The sequence below is a fragment of the Paramisgurnus dabryanus genome, chromosome 1 (genome assembly GCF_030506205.2).
Source record: "Paramisgurnus dabryanus chromosome 1, PD_genome_1.1, whole genome shotgun sequence".
NCBI lineage: Eukaryota > Metazoa > Chordata > Actinopteri > Cypriniformes > Cobitidae > Paramisgurnus > Paramisgurnus dabryanus.
This window is the reverse complement of record NC_133337.1, coordinates 48,887,215-48,899,573: the sequence shown is the minus strand read 5'-3', so window position 1 is coordinate 48,899,573 and position 12,359 is coordinate 48,887,215. Positions and strand designations below refer to the sequence as shown.

The window sequence follows — 12,359 nt, the reverse complement described above, 5'->3', positions numbered from 1 at the left end:
TTGGCTTGATCTTCAATGAAAATGTAACAATTTTTTTTTTACGATGATCAGATATCATGAATGATGCACCACCCCAGTGATGTCATAGTTACAAAAGTTACACTTTCCATAAGATTGTGTGTTTAGCATTGTCAGACATTATCCAGTATTTAGTGTAGTATTTTCTTTTACCTTGCATAGTTTGTTTAAAGTTTTAGAGGAGAATTGCAGCTTCCCAATTTGGGTTTACCAATTTATGGATTAAGTTATACTTACAAATCGTACACTGCTCAGCTTTTAACATCAACCACTAAATTGTTTCTCTGCCTTTCCTATAACTACGCACGATTATGTGGTTTGCATTTTATTATTTTCTTTCAGTATATGTTTTCTACCATTTGCCACCCTATTAGAACTGATTTCTGATGTATTTAACCCACTGGTTGAGCACAATACCATTTATTTTACAACAGTGTGCTGTTTTTTTGCTTATCTCTTCACTGTCATGAAAGCTTGAATACGCCATTAATTTATTAAATGTGTTCTTCAAAGATGTGCTTTTTAACAGATAATGTTTGCACCCAATGAAATATTCATGGCGAGTCGCTCTATTTAAATTAAATGGTGATTCAACATGGTTCATGTCAAAAACATAAATTGCCCCATTTGATAAATCCTTGATCTAGTGTTGTGGGGATTATATCAGACGAATTTGCATAGCATGCCCTTCACCCCAGGCTATGCTGTCCTAATGGTCAGATAGGACGTGCCGTACCGAGCCACAGTATTTGGATGCTTCGTCTTGCACCACTTTTATGGTTAGCAAAACAACAGACAGATAGTCCACAGGTGTGTCTGCGCAGATGGAGTCAAAACTCATTCCACCTCGCAGACAGCCATCTGGCCAGCTCTTTCAGGCTTTATGATCATTAAGTTTGTCCAGTTGTCCATCCCTCTGTCATTCTAATCCTTGTGAAAATCCTTATTAAAGTGAGAATATCAACTAGATGTTACAGCTGAATGTTAATAATTAATTTGCAATTAATTCACCTGCGGTATAATGGAGTTGTCAAACCATGTTAAGGGTCTATTTTTGGAAACTAGATCACTAGGTTGTGTGTGTATATAAGAGTAGAGAGCACTTTTGAAATTTTTAAAAGGACAAAAGATACATTCATTCTTATTTCTCCTTATGGGAATGTGTTTTTTATACAATGGCCTGTGTGTTTCTTCATTACAATAGGGAAATCTTTGATTTGTTACCTTACAAACCATCTGACTTTCCTCTTATCTCCAATGCGCCCTTGTGTGAATATACATGCAGTGTGATCTCAGAACAAATGACATTTGTTCGCTAATGTGACTGATAAAGGGTTAAACTTGTACTGAAAAAACATTTTTGGATTGACTACTCAAATGAAAGGATTTGGACTAGCTTCCTCTCACACAAAAGATCACTTTTTTAACTTTTATTTACTTATTTACTTTTGTAAACACATTTCTAAAAAACATAGGCATATATATATATATATATATATATATATATATATATATATATATATATATATATATATATATATATATATATATATATATATATATATATATATATATATATATATATATATATATATATATATGTTTCTGTGCAAATCTATAGTGTCCCTAAAAAATCTAAATATACAAACAATACGTTATCTGTAGTAAATGTGCATCTAACTGGCTTAAACCTAATGAAATAAGATTTCACGAATATCAGTCGTTGGCGGGATGTTAGGATAATTGAAAAACTCTTAAGTATAAACAATAAACATCATATCACATCATTCAGTGAATGAAAAAGTTGAATGAAAAGTTTGTAGATTTCTCTCAAATACAAAAAAAGCTTGTTTAATGTAATGTGTAAGCAGTTACACTTTGGTGTCAGGTGCAACCAATGCAAAAACTTGAACAAGTAATATTTTATCAAACATATATTTAAAAAAGTGTATTTATGAATTTGATATCGCAGGCAAAAGCTTATAGCAGCATTAAAGTAGAAGTCTGTTAAATATAAATGCATTGCAGAGGTCAGGTGGTCCAATCAGAAAGTCAAAGGGTGCAACTGCTATGAATGTTCCTAATAAAAAATAATGTATAATAAGTATAATAATTTGGTAATAATTTGATTAAACTAATCATTTAGCAAATAGGCCTAATTTTAGTTTAAAGGGGACATTTCACAAGACTTTTTAAAGACGTAAAATAAATATTTGGTGTCTCCAGTGTACGTATGTGAAGTTTTAGTTCAAAATACAATATAGATAATTTATTATAACATGTTAAAATTGTCACAAAAATGTGCGGTTTTGGGTGTGTCCTTTAACATGCAAATGAGCTGACTTTTGCACTAAATGTCAGTGCTGTGGTTGGATAGTGCAGATTAAGGGCCGGTATTATCCCCTTATGACATCACAAGGAGAGCCACATTTCAATGACCTATTTTTTCACATGCTTTTGGAGAATGGTTTACCAAAACTAAGTTACTGGGTTGATATTTTTCACATTTTCTAGGTTGATAAAAGCCCTGGGGACCCAATTATAGCACTTAAACATGGAAAAAGTCAGATTTTCATAATATGTCCCCTTTAATAAATGCAAACTTATAGGTTGTCTATAATTATTATTGTAAATGCCACTATTAAATAACAAACAATCTAAATCTGGCAAATAGACTGATTGGTTGTACCAGCTGACATTTATTTTTTAATTTTGTGAAATTTACTGAAATTGTTTAATAAACAAAACATTTTGAACACATTGTTGCTGTTTTGTTAAACCAATTGTTAAAATAGTTTTTTTAATACGTTTTTAGGAGCTTGTTTTGTCGTTGACCCAGGAGAGTAATGAAGTGTTGTACTCACAAATAAATGTAGCAAAGGTTAGTTTAAATTGCTCAGTTGTCTTGTTTATCTTTATCTTCTCTAGGCCTTTAGATTGCACCCAGCAGGTTTTCCTGGCGTGGTTTTATGACAGATGTCAGACATGTGGGATTAAAATTACATGAGGATGGGTAAATAATGGATGATTTTGTTCATTTTTTTTATAAAAATGTCATTTTTTATATCCCACATATACCATTGTCACTGTTAAACAATTTAGACTTATTTAAATGATTCATGCATATACATATAAAGTGTGCAATGAATATATATATATGTATATCGTATATATAATTTGGACAACAATGTAATACTCTGTATTTACATTGTTGTCTATATTTATTCTATATTTACAGGTTGTCACTGAAACATTATAGTGTCATGTAATTGGATTGTCAATTACATTTCTAAACTCGACTTGTTATCGTCTGATATGTTAATATTGTTTATGAATCTTTGAAATGTTAAGGATTTAAAACTAAGTTATGGTCAGAATTTCAAGCAGACTCTCAAGGGAGTTTTAAGAACAAAGTTCAACCCAATACACATTTTCTTCTTATTTTCTGGCTTCTCACAACAAAGTCTATCTAAAAATAGCCAGCAACACATTACACATGTTATAGATGAAAGACAAAAGATTGCACTTATTTATATGCAAGGAAACATTTATTTATTTACACAGTATTGCTACTTTCTGCTTTTGCAGGCCATCTTGATGTAACATAAGGTTGGCAGTTTTTTGCCCTTGGCATGTTAGCTGCTAAAGCTATAGATACCTGATGGACGGGCAACTTCCACCTGAACCCTCAGGGGGCACTTGACTGCATAGCATTTTACCCCAGGATCTGACATGAGTACCGGCTTGTTTTGTATCTAAACAAGAGATTTTGTGTTTCTACACGCTAACTGCACAGGTCACATGATTTCACAAAACACGTTTTGCCATTAATAAAAAGCAGTTATTCTACAAGTGTAGGAAAAAAATGAAAGATCTCGAATAAAATTTTTAATATATCAGCTCCTCAACAATAAGATGAGCAATACTGATATTCAAACAGAAGCACAGATTATTTCTATTAAACACAGTGTCCTTGTACATCTCAATGTTCATAATGCATTCCATAAATTCCTGCTTAAAAAGGAATTTTTAATTTTGGTAAATTATAACCAGCCAAATAATATTTTGGTCAATACTTAATGACAAACTATACAAAAATCGATGATTCTTCTTGGAATAGAACTTGGTCCTCCAAGTTTGAGAACAGCATTCCTTTTTTTTTAGGTCTGTAAGATCCATTTGCTCTTTAAAAGCATCCTTGCTCTCTTCCAGAACGGATTGAGATGCACTAAGGTTATAATTTTTCCTAAAGTATGTACTTTAGGCAGTGAGGTGGCTTACTTTTGGAGGTCTTGTGTGGTGAATCTAGTGTGTCAATTTTGTTGCACAGTTTAGCTTGAGCGTACTGTATTTAAAGTGAAGAGTCACACCGGCATCTCCTACTGTCAGTGTGTCTCGTCGCTAGGCCTCCTCCAAAATAGCACCATAGTATTTTTAGTTTCCTAAAAGCTGGCATGTGCTCAAATTGATTTAGACAAGTTAGAGAGTTCATTCATAGAGGATTGAAGATGAAATGAAGCAGTGAGACTTTAAAGTTGCCATAAAGGTTTTTAAATAGTGTAGTTTATATTTAGGAAACCAATTGTATTTGTCTATTCTAAATTTACACTGAAAAAAATAAAGGCTGGATTTACTCAAAAATACAGGTCATAATTTATGCAATTGCTTAAAATTTCAAGTAAAACCTACTAAAAAAAAGGATGCAGAAATGATGCACTATATTTTTAAGTAAATCCAGCGTATTATTTTTTACAGTGTAATGGGTTTTAGTAGTGATGTCACATTTAAAATCTCTCTCACAGATAGAAAGTTTAATCTGCAGTATCAGCTATTATGATTTGAGCCTTTATAGATTTTCCAATTTCCTAATTTAATTAAACCAAATCAAACCATGAAAGTATTAATTTTACTTTCATCTATTTTTACCTTTTAATTTAATTTAAAGTTTAAAATGAGCCTTTTTTATTAGATTTTTTTATACTCTGAACATATTCGTATAAGCCTGTATGCATTATTGCCTACATTGTGGAAAGGAAAATCTCAATGCATAAAGACTTTTGTAAAGGCACAATTTATGATCTATCACCATGATGGTGATATTTTATAACTTTGCTATGATGAATAGAAACAGGTTCCAATTTTAGCTCCCAATGCCGAATTTAGTGATCCACATTTTGACACACCATTAAACAATATATTTGCTTTTATTTTAAATTTCCTTATTTTTAGGGTCATTTTGCTTTAATTTTTTATAGACAGTGTATATGAGAGGAGAGGAAAGTACAGGGTGGAGAGAGGGGTACAGGATCAGCAAAGCACCTCGAGCGGGAATCGAACTCGGGTCACAGAAAATGTGTCTGCACCATATGTCGGAGTACTGCCTACTACACCTTTAGCTCTGATCATTGATGCGCGGGTCATTGTATAAACAACCCGCACCCGACCAACGTTTTCAACTAATATTTTTTGAATGACTCGTAACCGCAGGTAAACGCAGGCACCCACTCATTTTTGATTAACCAGCCCATCACTGGCTCTGATGCATTAGCTTTTATTAAAGGAATAGTCTACTCATTTTCAATATTAAAATATGTTATTACCTTAACTAAGAAGAGTTGATACATCCCTCTATCATTTGTGTGCGTGCACGTAAGCGCTGGAGCGCGCTGCTACACTTCGATAGCATTTAGCTTAGCCCCATTCATTCAATGGTACCAATCAGAGATAAAGTTAGAAGTGACCGAACACATCAACATTTTCCTATTTAAGACGAGTAGTTATACGAGCAAGTTTGGTGGTACAAAATAAAACGTAGTGCTTTTCTAAGAGGATTTAAAAGAGGAACTATATTGTACTCGCCTGAAAAGTCCGCTCCCCTTCTCCCTCTCATAATGGGAGAGGGAGGGTGTTACTGCGCCGAGTCGAAGTACTCCCATAAGTGCTATTGCGCCATACAATATAGTTCCTCTTTTAAATCCTCTTAGAAAAGCACTACGTTTTATTTTGTACCACCAAACTTGCTCGTATAACTACTCGTCTTAAATAGGAAAAACGTTGATGTGTTCGGTCACTTCTAATTTTATCTCTGATTGGTACCATTGAATGAATGGGGCTAAGCTAAATGCTATCGAAGTGTCGCAGCGCGCTCCAGCGCTTATGTGCACGCACACAGATGACATAGGGATGTATCAACAATTCTTAGTTAAGGTAATAACATAGATTAATATTGAAAATGAGTAGACTATTCCTTTAAACTGTTAATTACACCTTTCACAAAAATATCACATCAAAATATTTTTACAATTTCATAAAATCCAGGTACAATATTGCAGTACCTAGTAAAAAATAGTCACTGTGCCGTAAAAAGTTACTGGTCAGCTGTTGAGTAATCGAATTTAGCCAAATTAACTTGGCACTTGGTCCCAATTTTGAGCCTTGAGTAGAGGTAAGGGAAAGCCATCACCATGACAGAAAAACAGGTTGGGCTACACTAAAAATGTCAGTGAAACTACTAAAATGAATAATAAATTAAACTACTAAAAATGAATAATAAATTAGCCAAGTCACGTTTTACCTTCTTTTCACTTCCAAAAATCCCAACAGTAAAGGCTAAGCTTAGGGAATAGAAACTATTATTAGCCTTAAAACAAAGTCTGTGCCTGTTTTTGTCTGTGTCTGGGTTTGTGTTGATTTCAACAATGCCGTGAGAACGTGGACAGATTTGGTAATAGCCTTCCAGCTTATACGAGGACAAAACTGCATTGGATCAACCACAGACCTGAAGGACAGACAAGGTTGAAGGATGTTGAGGGATGACTCCAAGTGTCAGAGATGGCGACAGAGAGAGGAAGGCAGCCAAAAAAAGACAAAAAAGAATGAGAGACAGAGAATCAACAGGACAATGCGCTGTAAAGCATCTCGTGTGTCAGACCTGCTCCTCTCTATTAAAAAGACAAGAAGCAGGAAAGGTTTCAAATGAAAAGGGAGAGTGTATCAAATGACATTGGAAAGGCAAACCAAAACAAAAAGTAATACAAAGAGAGAAATACACCAGTGAGAAAGGAGAGAGAGAGAGACAGAATAAAAGCCTGAGTAAATGAGAAGGGGGGGGGGGTGGAGGCAGGATAAATCTGTACCGCATCATGATTAGGTATCAGATGCTTGTTCTGTGGTCCGGAGAGCAGAAGGCAGATCACATGAAACAGATGAGGTGCACATCTGCTCTACAAACTGGACAAACATCATTTCTGAATTTTAATTTCGGTAATGTTTCGGCTCGCTTCTGTGATCGCCTAGTATCTCCAACTTTTTGGATCTCTTTGGAGTGGCACCTGCGGATGTGGATTCAAGCGAATAAAGAGTAAAGCAGGCGAACGAAATGCATCTCATCTAAATCTTTATGGACTCAAACTTCTTCAACCAGAGACCGAAAGGTCAGATACACAAGCTTCGGTCTTTCATGTGAATCTATATTAATCAGCTGTACACTTCTCAGCATGATCATTTCATCATGATTATTCCCCAAGGTTGGAAAACTGGGTTGGTGGTATCGGAGCGGGCGGAGGCTATGGATGAGCGGTCTTGAGTGAGGTTGGAGAGTTAGTCCACCTCAAACCTCTCTCACATACACAGCATTAGTATTTTCGAGTCAACTCCCCAGACTTTAACTTTAACATACTTTTTATAGTAAGACACATTTATAGTAATTTGCAATATAGGTAAACAAGATCCACGTGAGATTCGGGATTATAGAGTAAGACACAACCTTACACACGCACACACATAGACAGACCGACAGTCACTGCACTCTTTTCAGCGCAGCTCCCCACCTGCTCTCGCACCTTTCCTCAGTCAGAGATCACAGCCGCGACTCTCCAGCTGCCTCTCAACGTCGTCTCGAGCCGGCAAAGCTGCTAACATCTGCTTTTTTGGACACTTGTCTCTCTATTTTTCACTCATTTCCCTCATAGCTTTCTACTGTGTTACTGACACCTTCAGTTTGACCCTCCTTGCCAGAAAGAGGGAGAGAGAGAGAGAAATGGCATAAACACAGCGGGGTCTTCAGCTGCCACACAAGCAGACTCACACAAGTGCCGAGAGAAACGGTGTGAAGAATGAAAAGGCCAATGGGAAGGAAAGAGGAAGCGAGATAAGACGGAGACGCACAATGTACGGCTTGGGGTCGGGCTCGGATGCATTCAGACGGCACAGGTAGGAAAACTCTCTTTCGATGACTTTGTCTGCTAACTCAGTAGTAGGACGCTTTGCACTGTTGTCCAGATGCACGTGTAGGTTCAGTGCGATATGCCTACTGGGCTAAAGCTGACATTGTTAACAGGTGGAGCGTCAGACTCTACTCGCGGTACAGAAACGGTCCTCGGTAGCATGAGAGTGAGCGGGGCTCCGAAGATCTCAATGCTTTTTGACACATGCGATCCAGACGAATACCTGCACTGGGACTTTTTGTCAGAGGCGTGCATATATCAGCTCACTGTCTGTCTCAGTTTAACTGAGATGCCGGTGCTGTTTCCATACAATTAAAATGGATAGAGAGGGAAACTGACACACCTGTAGGTATTTCATTTTTGTGGAATCTGTAAATTATTGTATAGGGGGCAAAGGTGTTTTTTAATCCAATTGGCAATTATGCATGATAGAAATTTTTGATGGTGAGAACGTGAAGTTAATATCCACACGTTGTAGACAGGAAATTGGCCAAGGTCAAAGGAGAGCGATTGTACATTTTTCCTCATGATTTATGTCTGTATACAAATTCAAGATGCTGTAAAACACGTGTCTATGTGTGAGGAAATGAGGCTTACCATTGATATACGTATTTATATTAAATTAAATATTTTATAATATCACAAAGAAGAACATAAATTCAAGCACTTTGTCAGTAATCTAATGCACAAGTATCATCTCAGATCATCTTTTCATATGTATACTGTTATATATGGGATTGTATTCCTGTTATAATGAGAGCCCACTAGAAAGACCTGAATTGTGATTGTGATGTATTTCTCCTAACAGACACACCGGACCCTCTTAGCATTCATGAGACATAAGACTCTGATTATTGCCAAAAAGATCATCAGTAAATGTCCAATCACAACTGTTTGGACTGTGACTAATACATCACAATTAATGTCTGAGTCCGTGTGCACTGCCACACAGGTTACAAATATTGTAAATGGCAATGTTATGCTCGAGACGGTGGATCTATCATTTGATAATGCCAATTGATTCCACTGTTATAATTTTATAGGACTCTTAGATTTTACAGTATAGATTGTTTAGGACTTTCTGAAACTCTGTGACTCGAGCTTGGGTTTCTTAGAGCAGATAATGGTGAGGTAACAGACAAACATCACAGTTGATGTGATAAATGTGATATGTGTAGATTTGTTGTAAAACACTAATGTGGCTTCTGACAATGACATAACAGACTTTTCTCACCTTTCAAAAAGGCATGGAGAACACAATGAGTTGTATGGAATACTAAATACGGTTCTAGCCATGTGATCTTAGTTTAAAAGAATTAAAGCTAATAGGGATGTAGAAAAACAAAAACGAAACACGTGAGTATCGCAATTGTTGGTTTGTCAATATTGTATAGATTCTTAAAAATTGCTATATGAAGTTAACTCCTGTTAACTCCTATAAAAAAAAAAAATCATGGCGGTTGTTTTGTTTGGAGTTTACATTCATTGCTTAAAACAGTGGTGGCCGGTGACTTCTTTTTTCGAGGGCACTCGATGCGAAGTTTGTCACAACATGTATGTAGCCCGTCATGTGTGTGGTTCGTAATTTCAAAATATGTGTTTCCCGCGTCGAGTGAACCTATGTGCATCATGTGTCTTGTCAAAATAAGTGCCTGCTGCAGATGCGTCTAAAGGGTTTATGAGAAAAGAGACGCTCGCGTTTGCCAGATACTCGCATAATCTCATGCATAATTAGAGTTAACTGTTAAGGGAGTGTATTTTGTGAACGTGAGCGTCTCTTTTATCATAAATGTTTTCTGACGCGTGTGCAGCAAGAACTTATTTTTGACAAAACATGTGATGCACATGGTTCACATTACGCAACAAACACATTTTTGAAAACATGAGCAACACACATGACACTTCCCTCGAAAGAGCAGTCACGAACCACCACTGGCAAAAAAACTACGCTATTTTGTGTATTTGGTATAATACAGTGTGTTCGCTTGGTTTATGTTAAAAAAAAAATTCTTTTCCACATACCGTACATTTTGTAGCTCCAGAGTTTACTTTCTTCCTGAAACGCACGGATTTGAAAAGTGAAGTGAGTATTTGCCAATGTATGGTAACCCATACTTGGAATGTGACCTCTGCATTTAACCCATCCAGTGAATAGTGAACACACGCACTGCAAGTCGTGAACACACAAACAAAGCGCTGTGTCCCTGATTGGCCAGCTAATCTCTACGTTGTGATTGGCCTGAATACCTCTGATGTCAGCCGGAAACGTGACACTCCTTACCTGTTTGATAATTCGGTTGCTAACAGGAGTTAACTTACAGGCTGAGTCCAAAGTGGGAGGAATTATGATAATGTCGGTCTTGTCTTCATCACCAATCCCAGGAAGTAAACTGTTGCGTACAATCTGTGTGTTTGTGGTAGTCCAAGAAAAGAGATTACTCGCTTCATCGTTTACTTTGGGGTTTGTACCTTTTGAATATCGTTAACATGTACTAATACACACTTACACACCAAAGAAAATGTAAAATCATGAATCGGATGATAGTTGCTTTTTAACTCCTTCCCTGCCGGCGTAAAAAAAGTTCCCAGCCAGCGCCAGCATTTTTCATGATTTTCACAAAAGTTTAATGCCTTACAGAAAATTTTCTTCTTGAAATATATAAACAACATAGAATATATCAAATGAAAGAACAGACCCTCTGCTTTAAAAAAAAAAAAAAACTTTTATCTTTTTTGGCCAAATTTTATGCACAAAGCTGAGATAATTCCATTTTTGTTTAGTATTTTTGATAGAGATCAGATTCAGTGCGATCCTCAAAACTTACACGGACATACAGCTGTTTGCTCTAGGATGATACTTCCGGGTTTTATAAGTTGCGGAAGAGCACAACCTGGTAAATAATAGCGGTATTGCAGAAGGCTGGAAATACTCGTCATTGGCAGGGAAGCGGTTTCTCAGTGTCAGGGAAGGAGTTAAACAGTGACAAGTACTAGCGTAGGGAAGTATTAGCATTTTTTTGCTAAGGTTTGCATTTAGCGGTATGTTCTCAATAACAGCTTTCATATATTTATATTTCCTATTATATTCCCAAAACAGAAAATATTCCAATATACCAACCTACCTTTACAGTACCGTAATTGCATCGCAACATCGATATTGTGATGCGTATTGCGAGATTCTTGCCGATACACAGCCCTAACAGTCACTGTGGCAAATTTTTGGCAGTGATAACATAATTTACTTACAGGTGTGAGTCTGGAAATGTTATTTTCACACAGCAGATTACAGTCACAGTCTGTATGAACGAACAACCGAAATCAAGCCCGTGTTTTACTCGCGTGTCACTGTAACCATAGTGGCGAATGGAAATAAAATATTGCGCTTTCCTTTTTTTTTTCAAAGAAAAGTATTATTTTTAGCAGAACTTAGCATTGTACAACAACAAGGCATGAATTAATTCCCATATTGTACAAAATACTAAACGTAACCCCTAGGTGTGCCATATATAAATCTTTCAAAAATGTGCTCAAAATGTGATCTTGCACACGCATAATTGTGGGAGAGATAAACTGCATAAAAACGCAGTTTGCTGACATCTTTCTGCACTGAACACAGTGACAGAGGCTGCGTCCATGCGGTAAAATGTCTTGAGTTACAACCGGATTTACAGGTGTCCTGTTGATACAGCAATTTACAGACACAAATAGAAAACTGCCTGTATAAAAGAGCAACTGACATCAAACGCGTATGCTATTCGCATGTGGCGCCTGTAACCGCTGTGACTAATGTAAATATCAAAAAGAAAGGACAAAATATTATATACGTAACAAAAACAGTTGTATAGTTTCATGACCGACGAGGCGCTGCCGCCATCTACTGGTAAACTAGTCGTCCAGCTTCTCCGTAAATGTGGAAGTAAGACCCGAAAATGTACAGGTGTGAGTTCGGTTATAGAATGCAGTTGTCCAACGATATCTCACGAGAATTCGTACATATTTTACGAGTTTGCTAATTCGTTTAAATTCATACGGCCACATTCTTAAGTTTTGGTACAATTTGTGTTGACCCCCGTGACGTTGGGGTTAGGTGCGGGGTTTTGGGTTTGGTTTCGTTGT

The 12,359-nt window shown here is 36.5% G+C and overlaps 1 protein-coding gene across 1 annotated transcript in view; it reads left to right on the top strand.

Moving 5' to 3' along the window:
* Window positions 1–7,209: 7,209 nt before the first annotated feature.
* grin2cb (glutamate receptor, ionotropic, N-methyl D-aspartate 2Cb) overlaps window positions 7,210–12,359 on the top strand; it is a 65,267-nt gene continuing 60,117 nt past the window's right edge. Inside the window, exon 1 of the mRNA XM_065262792.1 lies at window positions 7,210–8,229. The gene's annotated coding sequence lies outside the window, so the exon portion shown is untranslated. The remainder of the gene's footprint in view (window positions 8,230–12,359) is intronic.